This window comes from Macaca fascicularis, chromosome 14 (assembly GCF_037993035.2).
Source record: "Macaca fascicularis isolate 582-1 chromosome 14, T2T-MFA8v1.1".
NCBI classification, from domain to species: Eukaryota; Metazoa; Chordata; class Mammalia; order Primates; family Cercopithecidae; genus Macaca; species Macaca fascicularis.
This window is the reverse complement of record NC_088388.1, coordinates 29,031,429-29,045,541: the sequence shown is the minus strand read 5'-3', so window position 1 is coordinate 29,045,541 and position 14,113 is coordinate 29,031,429.

Genomic DNA, 14,113 nt, shown 5'->3' with positions numbered 1-14,113 from the left:
ATTGTGTTGGCTATGCGGGCTCTTTTTTGGTTCCATATGAAATTTAAGGCAGTTTTTTTCCAATTCTGTGAAGAAAGTCAGTGGTAGCTTGGTGGGGTTAGCATTGAATCTATAAATTTCTTTGGGCTGTATGGCCATTTTCATGATATTGATTCTTCCTGTCCATGAGCATGGAATGTTTTTCCATTTGTTTGTGTCCTCTCTTATTTCGTTGAGCAGTGGTTTGTAGTTTTCCTTGAAAAGATCCTTCACATCCTTTGTAAGTTGTATTCCTAGGTATTTTATTATCTTTGTAGCAATTGTGAATGGGAGTTCACTCATGATTTGTCTCTCTGTTTGTCTGTTATTAGTGTACAGGCATCCTTGTAATTTTTGCACATTGATTTTCTATCCTGAAACTTTGCTGAAGTTATTTATCAGCTTAAGTAGATTTTGGGCTGAGACAATGGGGTTTTCTAAATGTACAGTCATGTCATCTACAAAGAGACTTAGACTCCCACACAATAATAGTGGGAGACTTTAACACCCCACTGTCAGTATTAGACAGATGAATGAGACAGAAAATTAACAACAATATTCAGGACTTGAACTCAGCTCTGGACCAAGTGGACCTCATAAACATCTACAGAACTCTCCACCTCAAATCAACAGAATATGCATTCTTCTCAGCACCACATCACACTTATTCTAAAATTGACCACATTATTGGAAGTGAAACACTCCTCAGCAAATGTAAAAGAAATCATAAAAAAACTGTCTCTCAGACCACAGTACAATCAAATTAGAACTCAGGATTAAGAAACTCACTCAAAACCCCACAACTACATAGAAACTGAACAACCTGCTCCTGAATGACTCCCGGGTAAATAATGAAATGAAGGCGGACATAAAGATGTTCTTTGAAACCAATGAGAAAAAAGACACAACATACCAGAATCTCTAGGACACATTTAAAGCAGTGTGTAGAGGGAAATTTATAGCACTAAGTGGCCACTAGAGAAAGCAGGAATGATCTAAAGTTGACACCCTAACATCACAATTAAAAGAACTAGAGAAACAAGAGCAAACCAATTCAAAAGCTAGCAGAAGACAAGAAATAACTAAGATTAGAGCAGAACTGAAGGAGATAGAGACACAAAAAATCATTCAAAAAAATCAATGAATCCAGGAGCTGTTTTTTGAAAAGATCAACAAAATAGCCCACTAGCAGGACTAATAATGAAGAAAAGAGAGAAGAATCAAATAGACACAATAAAAAATGAAAAGGAGATATCACCATCGATCCACAGAAATACAAACTACCATCAGAGAATATTATAACCACCTCTACACAAGTGAACTAGAAAATCTAGAAGAAATGGATAAATTCCTGGACACATACACCCTCCCAAGACTAAACTAGGAAGAAGTCGAATCTCTGTATAGACCAATAACAGGTTCTGAAATTGAGGCAATAATTAATATCCCATCAACCAAAAAAAGTCCAGGACCGGACAGATTCACAGCAGAATTCTACCAGAGGTACATAGAAGAGCTGGTACTATTCCTTCTGAAACTATTCCAATCAATAGAAAAAGAGGGAATCCTCCGTAACTCATTTTATGAGGCCAGCATCATCCTAATACCAAAACCTGGCAGAGACACAATAAAAAAACAAAATTTTAGGCCAATATCCCTGATGAACATCAATGCAAACATCCTCAATAAAATACTGGCAAACCAAATCCAGCAGCACATCAAAAAGCTTATCCACCACAATCAAGTCGGCTTCATCCCTGGGATGCAAGTCTGGTTCAACATATGCAAATCAATAAACGTAATCCGTCACATAAACAGAAACAACGACAAAAACCACATGATTATCTTAATAGATGCAGAAAAGGCCTTCGACAAAATTCAACAGGACTTCATGCTAAAAACTCTCAATAAACTAGGTATCAGTGGAATGTATCTCAAAATAATAAGAGCTATTTATGACAGACCCACAGCCAGTATCATACTGAATGGGCAAAAACTGGAAGCATTCCCTTTGAAAACTGGCACAAGACAGGGATGCCCTCTCTCACCACTCCTATTCAACATAGTGTTGGAAGTTCTGGCCATGGCAATCAGGCAAGAGAAAGAAATAAAAGGCATTCAATTGAGAAAAGAGGAAGTCAAATTGTCTCTGTTTGCAGATGACATGATTGTATATTTAAGAATTTTTTATCTGTATTCAGGAAGGATATTGATCTAGAGTTTTCTTTATGTAATATCTTTATTTCATTTTGGTATAAGGTTAATATTGGCTTTACGGAATAAATTGGGAAGTTTTTTTTTTCTCTTATTTTCCAGAAAAGATTGTGTACAATTGATGTCAATTCCTAATTGACTATTTGGGTGAATTCTTCAGTGAAACCATTAGTTCTGGAGATTACGTTTCTTAAAGGTTTTTAAAATTGCAAATTCAGTTTCCTTAATAACTATACAACTACTTAAATTATTTATTTCATTTTGGGTTAACTGTGGCTGTTTATGTTTTTTGAGGAATTAGTCCATTTCATCTTAATTGTTAAATTTATATGTGTAGAGTTGTTTGTTATTATTCCCTTATTTTGCTTTTTAAATCTGCAGAGTCTATACTGCTATCCTTGTTTCATTCCTGATGTTGGTAACTTATTACTTCTGTTTTTCCTTTGTTCATCTTGCAAGATGTTGTGCAAATTGTGTCCATTTTATGGACATTTTCAAATAATAAGTCTTTGTTTTATTGATTTTCTGTGTAGGTATGCCTTTTCAATTTCATTAATTTCTGCTTCTCTTTTTATTACTTCTTTCCTTCTGCTTGCTTTGACTTTTTCTCTTCTTTCTGTAGGTTCTTGAAGAACTTAAATTTTTAATTCGAGACTTTTTCTCTCTTCTAATATATGCATTTAGAGCTACAGATTTCCCTCTTATCACTGCTTTAGTTGTGTCCTATGAATTATAAGTTGTATTCTCATTTTCATTCAGTCTAATGTATTTTTAAAATTTCTTTGAGGTTTCTTCTTTGACCCACTGGTTATTTAGGAGTATGTTGTTTACTTTCAAAGTGTTTGGATTTTTTTTCTAACTTTTTGTTATTAATTTCTAGTTCAACTTCATTTTAGTTGGAGAACACACTTGATATGCTTTGATTCTTTGACATTTGTTGAGTTTTTTAATGGTTTTTCTTAATATATTTTCCTTAGGACCTTCAAAAGAATGTGTATTCTGCTGTTGTTGGATGGAGTGCTCTGTAAATGTTGATTAGTTCCTACTTGTTGATGGTGTTGTTGAGTTCTTCTTATATCCTTGCCAATTTTCTGTCTAGGTGTTATATCAACTGCTCAGAGAAAGGTGTTAAAGTCTCCAGCCATACTTGTGGATTTCTCTATTTCTCCTTTCAGTTTTTTTCAGTTTTGTTTCACGTAATTTTCAACACATTGTTTGGTGCATACACAGTTGGTTGGTACATACACATTTAGAATTGTACATCTTCTTGATAGATTAAGGATTTTTTTTTGCATTATATAAGATCCTCTTTGGGTTTGGTAATTTTCTTTACTTTGCATCTATTTTATCTGCTATTAATAGAGCTACCTACTCTTGCTTTCTTTTGGTTAATGTTTACAGGAAACATTTCCCATTATTTTACTTTCAACCTGTCCTTATTATTATATTTGAAGTGGGTTTCATATGGACAACATATAGTTGAATGTTTTTTAATCCACTCTGTCAATCTCTGTCTTGTAATTGGTATATTAAGACCATTTGCTTAATGTAATTATTGGTATGTTATGGCTTAGGTCTACTATTTTATTAGTTGTTTTATCTCTGTTTTTCATTTCTCTGTTTTCTTTTTTCTGTGAATTGCTTAAACATTCATTAGAATTCCATTTTGATTTTTAATATGGTGGTATGTCTTTTTGTATAGATTTTTAATGTTTTTGCTCTAGGCATTACATTATATATATGTACACATATGATTTATATTAACAGTCTATACAGTCTACTGGTATGATTTTACTAATTTGAGTGTAATGTAGAAAACATACCTCCTTTACATTTCACCATCAAACATAATTTTGGTGATGCTTTCGTCATCAAACATAATTTTGGTGATGCTTTCGCTATCAAACATAATTTAGAAAATGCAAGAGGAGAAGGGAAGTCTATTATATTTACTGATATTTTAGTTACCATGTTTTTTTTACTGATGATCCAAGATACTTAGTCATTTTCTTTCTGTTTAAAGAACTTCCTGTAGCCATTCAATAACCTTTTTCTTATCAAATGACATGAACTAGAAACTTTCAAAATATTATATACTTTATTGCAATGCATATGAAAGTCTTGCTTCTTCTTTCTGACTTTAATGGAATGCTTGTAATGTTTTTTTTCCATTTAGTGTGATGTTGAGTTTTAGATTGAGGAATGCTTATATATTTTTATCCACAAAATACCTTTTCATTTTCTTAATTCTCCATTTATCTCTCAGGAAAATAATGTGATTTCTAGGGCAGTTATATACAATTCTTTTTAAGATTATTTCTAGATATTTCATGTTTTTATGGCATTTATTAATGAGATATATTCCCCAAATACATCTCCTTTTGAATTTCCTTTAAATATATAATTTTGAATAGAAAATCACTAGAAATATTGGGAAAAAATGGAAAGATACGGAGAAAAAACTGAAAGCTATTTTTAATATTCTAAACTAGAGATACTATGTGCTAATATTTTATGTCTGTCATTCTAGTCGGTCTGGAATATTTTTATGTGTTTTGTGTGAAGTATTATATGTGTTAATTTTATGTTGATCATTTTAAAATATCTATATTTATATTTTACAAAAATGGTACCATATTAGTATATGATACACTCTTTCCATCTAGCAATATATCATAAACACTTTTCTATTTTATTCAATAGCATAATTTTAATAACTTCATCTAGGACAGATGCTTTCCAGAAATTTGTCTCTAGTATAGAAATCCATCTTATCTGTGGTTTTGCTTTCTGTGGTTTCAATTATCCATGATTAACCATGGCCCAAAAATATTAAATAGAAAATTCCAGAAATAAACACTTTATAAATTTTAAAATGCACACTGTTCTGAGAAGTGTGATGAAATCTCACCTGGTCCCTTTGCCCGGCTTATCTGCTGCTGTATATGCTACCTGTCCTTTAGTCACTTAGCCAGCCATCTGTGTTATGAATTTAAAAGATCTCAAGAAGAAGAAAAGTAGGTACAGTACAATAAGATATTTTGAGAGAGAGGGAGAGAGAGACACACACAGAGAAAAAGAGACAGCACATTTACATAACTTTTAGTACAGTACATTGTTATAGTTCTATTTTATTATTAGTTTGTCAATCTCTTATTTTGCCTAATTTATAAATTAAACTTTATCATAGGTATAAATGTATAGGGGAAAACTGCTGTATATATTTTGTTGTAAATGCAAGAAAGCTATTATAGTTGCAGGACAGTCTTCTGGGAGGTTGGAACAGCTTAATTCTTCCCTTTTTTTTCACTTGTAGTTCTCAAGAATAGCTGCAGAATGTGCTAGGAATGCAACATCCTGAGAAAAGAAGGAACTGGCCAGAAAAACCTCGGTTCTGTTCTGGTTCCCCATAGAAACAGGACTTCTTTCAACACGTAGGCCCAGCATGTGATGTGACCCCATAGTATAAAGCCAGAGGAGAGGGCGCTACTTTCTGGGGTCCCTCAACTGCTGTGTTAGTTGAGTACTTGTAAATAAGATTCCATCTGTCTTGGGCAACTTTCCTGAGCCTTGCAAGATCAGCTTACAATGAATCCTCAGCTTATGTTGCCATTGTTGCCAGTCTGTAAGTAATAAACCCAATTCACGTAACGGGTGTGTGCGTATGTTCTGTCGAATTGGACTGAGGCATATTGGTAAGCAGTGCACGGTGCACCTACTTAACATTCAGGGGCATTAATTTTATATGCACTTTACTAAATTTTTATGAATTCAAAGACTTTTCAGTTTATTCATAAAATGTCTAAATAGGCAACCATATGGAAGAAGAATAATGATAATTTTGTTTCTTCCTTTTCATGGATTATTTTTTAGTTCTGTTTCATATCATGATCTCAGCTAAAATGTTTAGACAATGTTGAATAATGGTGAATGTGTTTTGTTTCCTTTATCTTCCTCTGATTTTTAAATGGAGATGCCTCTATTCTTTCATTGTTAAGTAGTATTCTGGCTGATGGTTTGATTTGCGATAGTAATGCTTATTATTGACATTGAGATAAGCATTCTTCACTTTTGATTAAGGTGATCATATGTATGATATTAATTATATTAAATTATTTATTAGTTACTAGCGGATGTCCTAATATCCATCCAATCCTCCAGATAAAATTTCTACTTTTTAAAGTAATATTACTTTTTTCAGGTTTTGGTAAAGGCTTACACTTGATTCCTGAAGGTATTTTTAACTTTTAAAATAGCCTAAATCAAATGAATGTAGCATTATAATTAGCTTTTCCTTAGAATTTTGAAACCTCATTGGTAAAAAAAATATTGATCCCTGAAGACTTTTTGGAGGTAATTTTTAAATATTTATATCTATTTCATATTTGTAATTATTCTATAATCACTCTCTTCAGATAGGCTACTTCTTAAGCAATTTACGTTTCAAATTATAATCTTAGAAATTTTTCTGCAGTAGTAAAATTTTCAGATTCATTACCAATTAATTTTGTATGATACAGCAGGAACAGGCAAGATCCTTGCTTTCGTGAAAAGTACACTCTAGTGGAGAAAAAGGAAAAAAAAGCAACAGGAAACAAAGATGATTTCTTACAATAATAACACTGTTTTGCTCACCAAATGTTTCTAGTTTTCCTTCTGGCCATGGGAAGGCTATACTGTCCTGCCCCCTTGGAGTTAGGTATGGTCACATGACTTGTTTTCCCAGTGAAACGTGCGCAGAAGTCACATGTGTCACTTTAGGATGTATAATTTGCCATACCAGATCTTTTCCACTGCCATGGCAATCCTCTCTTCTGCCACATTTTCTTGACCAAAGCATGTCAGAAGGCCAATCTAGAATCAAGGAATGGGGAAATAGATTCTACTTCTTGTTGAGAGGACATGCAAAGTTACATTGCAAAAGATGTAGGGAAGGGTGAAGAATTGTGACTGTTTTGCAATCAATCTGTCTACCACAATTATTTTCTCCTTTCATTGTTCTTTCTTTTTTAAAATTTATTTAATTTTTAAGCCTTTAAAAATTTTCAGTTGCATGTCTATTTCATTTATATTTTCAAAACTTATACATTTAGGTCTATCAATTTATATTTTAGTAAGGCTTTTGGTATATCCTAGCAGTTCTAACATGTAGTAGTTTCTTTGTTATTGCCCTGCAAATAGACTAAAATTGTAATTTTACTTCTTTCTTTGATCTAATAGCCATATAGGGTTAAGTTTTAAAACATTCAAATCATCAGAATTTTATCTTTACCTTTGACTACGTTATATTACATTTTGACTGGAGGATTATTCCATATAATTGTGTTGTTTTGGAACACATCAAGGTCTATCATGTGATCAATTTTTGTAAATATTCCATGGATTCCTGAGAGAAGTTGTTGGCTTTCATGAAAAGTACACTCTAATCATAATCATTGCAGATTATGTATAATAATTTAATTTCTGGTCCTTATCAGGCATTCATCTCTTTCGGATCTGTTAGACCAGGTGGATATCTATCAAGTTCTTTCTCTCCTACAGAGTTAATTAGGTGAGTCTTTCACTTCTTAGGGAAAAATGTAAAGGATGTAAAATCTGAGATATATCTATTTCAAGTTCAACAATTCCATGGATTCCTCAAAGAAGTTGTCAGCATTTTTTAAAATTAGGATGTAAAGTCTGAGATATGTCTATTTCTAGTTCAACACATTAATTATAATATATGCAATGTTTAAATATATACACACATATAGGCCAGGCTTCATAATCCCAGCACTTGGGTGGCCGAGGCGGGTAAATCCCTCTGAGCTCAGGAGTTCCAGACCAGCCTGGCCAACATGGTGAAACCTTGTTTTTACTAAAAATACAAAAATTAGTCAGATATGGTGGTGCGTGCCTGTAATCCCAGCTGCTCGAGAGACTGAGGCAGGAGAATTCACTTGAACCTGGGAGGCAGAGGTTGCAGTGAGCCAAGATAGAGCCACTGCACTCCAGCCTGGGCAACAGAACAAGACTCCCTCTCAAATAAATAAATAAAATATATACACACATATCATTTATTACATAGTAGTGTGTTTTCTTATTACAAGTAAATTTCTGTCCATTTATAGTCTCTCTCTTTTTTTTTTTTTTTTTTGAGACGGAGTCTTGCTCTGTCGCCCAGGCTGGAGTGTAGTGGTGCGATCTTGGCTCACTGCAAGCTCCGCCTCCCAGATTCACACCATTCTTCTGCCTCAGCCTCCTGAGTAGCTGGGACTACAGGCGCCCACCAGCACGTCTGGCTAATTTTTTGTATTTTTAGTAGAGATGGGGTTTCACCATGTTAGCCAGGATGGTCTTGACCTCCTGACCTCGTGATCCGCCCGCCTGGGCCTCCCAAAGTGCTGGAATTACAGGTGTGAGCCACCGCACCCAGCCTCTTTTTGTTTTAAATATTTCAATGCTATATCATTAACCCATGAAAGATATTGTTAGCTCATCATTGTGGATTATGTATAATTTAATTTCTGGTCCTTATTATGCATTCATCTCTTTCAGATCTGCTAGACCAGGTGGATATCTATCAAGTTCTTTCTCTCCTACAGAGTTAATTACGTGAGTCTTTCACTTATTAGGGAAGCTAAAGTAATAAAAAATAGAAACAAGTGAATCAATTGTAATAATAAATATAAATGGATGGAAGTCACCTATTACAAGGGAAGGATAGGATTAAAACACCAAATCCAATTGTAAACAACTTACGAAAAACCTAATGAAATGAAGTACTATTAGTTAAAATTGGAAACAACTCAAATGGCTACCCACTGTAAAAAGCTTAAGTAAATTTTGATATATTATACAATAGAATATGGCAATGAAACCTACTAAAATAGACCTACGCACAATAAATGGGCTGAATCTTAAACATCATGTTGAATGAAAGAAGCCAGAAAAAATAGCATTTATTGCTCTTTTATTTACACAAACTTCAAAAATCTTGCTCTTGGCTGGGCGCGGTGGCTCAAGCCTGTAATCCCAGCACTTTGGGAGGCCGAGACGGGTGGATCACGAGGTCAGGAGATCGAGACCATCCTGGCGAACACAGTGAAACCCCGTCTCTACTAAAACTACAAAAAACTAGCCGGGCGAGGTGATGGGCGCCTGTAGTCCCAGCTACTCAGGAGGCTGAGGCAGGAGAATGGCGTAAACCCGGGAGGCGGAGCTGCAGTGAGCTGAGATCCGGCCACTGCACTCCAGCCTGGGCGACAGAGCAAGACTCTGTCTCAAAAAAAAAAAAAAAAAAAAAAAAAATCTTGCTCTTAGGGAGGTATTTCTAGATATTAAAAGTCTAAAATAAAACCAATAAACATTTACTCCAAGATGTGAGTAAAAAGGAGCATCTAAGGTACTATTTCTTGATTTTTGTGGTAGTTCTATGGGTATTTGCTTTATAAACATTCATCATACTGTGCATAAAAACATTCTGTATGTGTAATATATTTCAAAGTTTTTTAAAAAGACATAAGAAGAAAAAATAGCATAGGTAGGTGAAAGGATGAGGATATATAAAGTAAATAAAATATTTATATTTTTATAAAGTAAATAAAAAATTATGGTTATACTACATATAAAAAGTAAATGTATTTATTTTAAATACAAAACAACAACAATAAAACAATTCAGAGGCAGAAATAATTTTCCTAATTTAGTAGAAATAAAAAATCTTTATACCTATTGAGCCTCAGCTATGTAAGATGGGTAAGTTCTAGATATCTGTTGTACAACCTAGTATCTATAGTTAACAATATGGCATTGTGCACTTTAAAATATGTTTAAATAAATATGTTTAGGTCTCGTGTTAAGTGTTCTTCACACAAAAGCAAAGCAAAACAAAATGTAAAAGAACATAAGAAAATTTTCAGAGGTGATAAACATATTTAGGGTCTTGATTGTGGTGATGGTATCATGGGTGTATATACATGTCAAAACTCATCAAATGTATACATTTTTGAGTATCAATTTGTATATCAATTTATATTTTTTGTCTATCAATTATACATCAGTAAAGCTTAAACAGAAGAAATCAAATAAAATATTAAATAGCATAGAAAACATCATTTTATGTTATCATACTTCCTTATCTTTGTGCTTTAAAGTTAACTATTTTTCTTTGAAAAAGGTTTTTTCAAGATCTTTTGTTATTCTTTAAATTTTAAAATTTTAATAGCTTATGCCTTGAGGAGATCTCTGTTCATTATCTTTATGAGAGTATGGTGATAAACCCTAAAAAGCTAAAGCTTTGTTTTAGCTCTGGAAAACTGACTTTAATTATATCTTGAATAATGATTGCATTCCATTTCTTTTGATTTGATTCAGTTATCTTTGGGGGGAACACCCACCATTTCTTGGATTTCTTTTCACCATTTCACTTATCCTGTAGTATCTATCTCCATCTTTTTCTCTGATTATTTTCATCTCTTTATTCATTTCTTATACGATCCTAGATTATTTCTCCAGTTTATCTTCTGCATTACCAAGCTGTAAAATTGTCTTTTAAAGCATAAATTTATTTGCCCCTTCTGCTCGGGTGTTAGTTTCATTGTACTTTCTTCTTGACTGATCTTCTTACCAAGACCCTTACTTGTTCAATTGAGGCAAGTCCTTATAGGAACAAAAGAAAAAATGTTGCAACTTTTCTTCCATTTTAGAAAAAGCCTTTTCTACTAAATTATTTGGTCATTAAAAATGTTTTTCCTTGTGCTGTAGAATTTCTTCATAGATATCACGTAGATTTTGTTCTATTATTGATCCTAGAAAGAGGAGAATTCTGTGTAGAGCTAGTAGTGTTAAAGAACGGTTATGCTGCCTAATTCTCCATCACCATTCAGGGTGCCGTCCAGGGTCCAGCTGCAGTCCCAAATGCTAGCTGCAGCTCCTGCTTGAGTGTAAAACCCTAATCTACCACATATAGGAAAGGCAACACTATCTTTCTTTCCAAATGCAAAGCTCTTCAATGCAAAAGCAAACAAACTCGCATTGAAATTGTTCTTGCTGTATTCAATAGGTTCTTATTTGGAAGAATAAGAGCTAATGGGGTAGGTTCTTGGTTTGTTGTATATTTTGCAGGTTCCTTTTAGTTTCATGCATTTTCTTTTAGATGGTAAAACAAATACATGTTTATTGAACTCAACATAAATCTTACATGCTCTAAAGCTGAAGTTACAGAAAGGCACAGTGAAGTTTTAGAGCGTTTTTTTTTGAGGGGGTCTTTAACCTTTTTCCTCTGGCTGATTTCCTGGTTAGTGCAGTGATGTGTGGCTGAAATAAATTTTTATTCTTGCCTTTGAAGTCTGCTTCTCAAATACTTGTGACAGCTTCTTATCTGAGGCAGACTTTCAGTTCAGCTTAATGCTAGAAAGCCCTTTTGCTCTGGGCTGCCCAGTTCATCAGGGTCACCTCCCTTCCCACCCACCTCCAAGTTGGAAGCTGTCCATGGGGCTGTCCTGTGGCTCGGGAAGAGGCCTCAATTCAATCATTAATGCACTTTCTCTTTTCTCCCTCCCTCCTCTTCCTTCTCAGTCTTTTTCTTCTGTTTTTCTTCCATGCAATTTTCTCTGCAAAAATCGATGAATGGATTGAGACTCTTGTGGATTGAATTGTGTACCCCTCACATTTGTATGTTGAAGCCCAACCCCAGTGTTATTGTATTTAGAGATAAGGCTTTTAGGAGGTAATTAAGATTAAAAGCGGTCATAAGGGTGGGGTCTTAATCCAATAAGACTGGTATCCTTATAAGGAAAGAGAGACACCACCAGGGATGCATGCACAGAAAAAAGGGCTATGGAAGAACGCAGCGAGAAGGCAGTCATCTGCAACCCAAGGAGAGAGGCCTCAAGAGAAACCAGGCCCGCTGACACTTTGGTCTTTGTCTTCCAGCCTCTGGAAGTGTCAGAAATAAATGCTTGTTGTTTAAGCCACCCAGTCCGTGGTGTTTTGTTATGGCAGCCCTAGCTGACTAATATAGACTCTGTCTACCCATCATCTGCTAATTGTTAAGAGACTTCTGGGGATCTTGCCATATGTCCAGGTTTTTTGGTTTGTTTTTATTTTTTTCGAGACAGAGTCTTGTTCTGTTGCCCAGGCTGGAGTGCAGTGGTGCTATCTCAGCTCACTGAAAGCTCCACCTCCTGGTTGCAAGGGATTCTCCTGCCTCAGCCTCCCGAGTAGCTGGGACTACAGGCACCTGCCACCACACCCTGCGAATTTTGATATTTTTAGTAGAGACAGGGTTTCACCATGTTGGCCAGGCTGGCCTTGAACTCCTAACCTCAGGTGATCTTCCCACCTCAATCTCCCAAAATGTTGGGGTTATAGACATAAGCCATCACACCCAGTTTGTTTTTATTACTAATATCAAGTACTGCTGAATTTTTCTCTTCTTTTAAATGTAAATCACAGGTATTTTTACAGGGACATTTGGGAAAGAAGAATTCATTTGGTCTTCTATGAATCTCCTCTGAAACTTTACATTTCTTTTAGTTTCTGTCATGTCACTTAGCAGTTATGTTCTATTTTGTTCCATCCATTAATAGCAATAGCTTTAATATCATCTGCCCAATTAGCCTGTAGCTTGCAAGCAGCAGGTAATTATGTTCTATAATTCCTGTCTAGCACAATATTTATGCTTAAAAGTGCTGGAGGACTGGTGGGAACACTGATCCTACAAGTTGAGTCATTCTTGTTACATACCTAACTAAAATACAGAGTTGAGAAGCTGGGGGGAGAAGTACTCAGAACATATAACGTTGCTCCAAGAATGTAATTCTCTGCAAACCTGCCTAATGAAATTGCCTGCTGTAATCTTCAACCGGTTTTGTCTAATGGTTTCTGAGACAACCTGCTACAGCTCTAAGATTAATTTTACTCACTCATGTCACTCACCAGTTGAAGCTTGCCAGCCCCCTAGAGCCTTACTAGTGCCAGTGAACTTTTCAAAGAGCAATACTTAACATACATTTATTTATTTATTTATTTATTTATTTATTTATTTATTTATTTTATTTTTGAGACAGAGCCTTGCTCTGTCCCCCAGGCTGGAGTGCAGTGGCGCAATCTCCGCTCACTGCAAGCTCCGCCTCCCGGATTCACGCCATTCTCCTGCCTCAGCCTCCCGAGTAGCTGGGACTATAGGCGCCCGCCACCACGTCTGGCTAATTTTTGTGTATTTGTAGTAGAGACGGGGTTTCACCGTGTTAGCCAGGATGGTCTAGATCTCCTGACCTCGTGATCTGTCCGCCTCGGCCTCCCAAAGTGCTGGGATTACAGGTGTGAGCCACCGCGCCCTGCCTCTTTTCTTCATTTTTTAAAATGAAACCTCCAATCTTCTCTTTGTTCTTTGGACATACCGAAGACCGCCCGGTCTCCGCGTATGGTCTGAACTGCAATTCTTTCTTCCCGAATAAAATGTTACACTTCAGACATTCGTCTCTACATTTTTTATTTTGACTTGGACAGTTCATTGGTTTAAATCCTCAAATTGGACTCAGGGGCACAGTGATCTTGATCCTTTCTGTTTCCCACCTAGGTTTAGAGGTGAATTCAAACTCCACCAGGTGTGAGGGAAGAGGGACTGGGGCCTTCTCCCAACAAACGTGAGGATTTAGGAGTCCCCATTTCTGGTTTCCACATGACATAATATGCTGGTCTGTTGTTTTCCTCAGGGACCTAGAGGCAGATGTAGACAAATAGCAGGTGAGGAGGAAGGGTGGCGCTGAGCTGTAAACAACAGCTGCGGGCTGTAAACAATGGAGCTATATTAAGAAAGTCCTGCATCTGCAGCCTTAGGTTCAGTCCTGCCACCCACTGGGCGTACTCCGGAATTGACTTTCCATTGTCAGCTGAT